This window comes from Abrus precatorius, unplaced genomic scaffold (genome assembly GCF_003935025.1).
Source record: "Abrus precatorius isolate BTA unplaced genomic scaffold, Abrus_2018 Scaffold1, whole genome shotgun sequence".
NCBI classification, from domain to species: Eukaryota; Viridiplantae; Streptophyta; class Magnoliopsida; order Fabales; family Fabaceae; genus Abrus; species Abrus precatorius.
This window is the reverse complement of record NW_020874291.1, coordinates 6,443,611-6,445,185: the sequence shown is the minus strand read 5'-3', so window position 1 is coordinate 6,445,185 and position 1,575 is coordinate 6,443,611. Positions and strand designations below refer to the sequence as shown.

Here is a 1,575-nt window from a genome sequence, read left to right as displayed (position 1 = left end):
GACACGTTTTCAGGCAAAGTCTTCCCATTTCTCAATGTAATTGTCTTGGCATGTTCTTTGGGGTTAGGTTCAGGCTAGGAGGACAACGTCCCTAATGCTTTTTGAGTCAACAAATTTGTAAGTTGTCCCAATTGTGATTTTATCTCGAATGTATTAGAGCTTATTTATGAAAACTTCTTGTCCATTATTTGGGCTTGTTGCTCTATCTAAAGAATTAGTAGTTCCATCTAGGACTCAAGCTTCGAAATTCTCTGCTCCAATTGAAAGGTTGATGGCTCTCTCCTTTCCATCCTTACTCCTTGAGATTGCATATGGGGAAGACAATAAACATTTGAATTTTAACCCCCTTGACTATTCTCCCATGAGTTTGTGGGTTTGCTACGCCATCCAGAATTGTAACTATTGCCCAATAAGTTAGCCTCCTCGGCCTTTGAAGGTTTTGCTAATGAATCTTGTGCTCTCAGTAAGAATTCTATTTGTTTTGACAGAGTTTCCAGCTTACTTGTTATTGAGTCACTACTTTCTGCCTGGTAGATTGGAGCGGCTTCCTTCTTTTTGCTTCTATGATGATTTGTATGCCATTGGAAATTACTAGATGTTATATTTTCTATCAATGTATGAGGCGCAATTGGCCCCTTGCATAGGAAGGATCCTCAAGCAACTGCATCGACTGTAGCTTTATTAGAAGATGAGAGTCCAACATAGAAAATCTGCATTTGCTTCCACACAGGGAAACCATGATGTGGACATTTCCTTAGAAGTTCTCCAAAGCGCTCCCACGTCTCAAATAGAGATTCAGACTCATATTGTTGAAAATTGGAGATCACTGTTATCAGCTTCATAGAGTGATGGTGGGAAATATTTGGCTAAGAATTGCTGTATAAGGCCATCCCACGTTGTAATTGAATTAGATGGGAGTGTGGAGAACTATTCGTTCACCCTTTTCGTGACAGAGAATGGAAAGAGGTAAAGCCTTATAGCATCTTTAGTGACACCATTGTATTTGATGGTATCAGTAAGTCAGAGAAACTTTTTCAGATGAAGGTGAAGGTCTTCGTCAGGTCGCCCTGAAAATAATGTGGAGTTCTAGGCTAGATTGATCAAGGCTAGCTTTAATTCAAAATTATTGGCCTCTATGTCAAGTGCTACAATGCTCCCAACATCACCCTCAGCAATGGGTGTCATGTACTCCAAGATTGGTCTTTTTTTTGCCATCTTTTTCTTTTCTCTACACTCCTTCCTTAGCCTACATGCAGTCTTCTCAATTTTTGGATCAATAGTGAGTTCTGCAATAGGTTTAGAACGAGTGAGCATAAAACAAAATAAAAATAAAAATGTTTAAATCAACCAAATACTCGATTTTGTTGGATATTGAAAACTAATCCCCGACAACGGTGTAACATCCTTAAATCAAAATTCGTATAATGTATAATTTATTCTTAATCATTTAAAATAAAACATCAGTTTCAGAATATAATAAACTGATTATAGAAAATTAATGAAGTTTTCTTTTAAGTTTTTGTATGTAAATGAGAATTTTAAACTTTACAATACTAATTGTCGCAACTCGGGTCA

At 37.1% G+C, this 1,575-nt stretch overlaps 1 non-coding gene across 1 annotated transcript; it reads left to right on the top strand.

Annotated features, from left to right (window-relative positions):
* Window positions 1-732: 732 nt before the first annotated feature.
* LOC113861688 lies at window positions 733-839 on the top strand. The gene has a single exon (XR_003504301.1). It is a non-coding gene; the product is annotated as a small nucleolar RNA R71 (small nucleolar RNA).
* The last annotated feature ends 736 nt before the right edge of the window (window positions 840-1,575 follow it).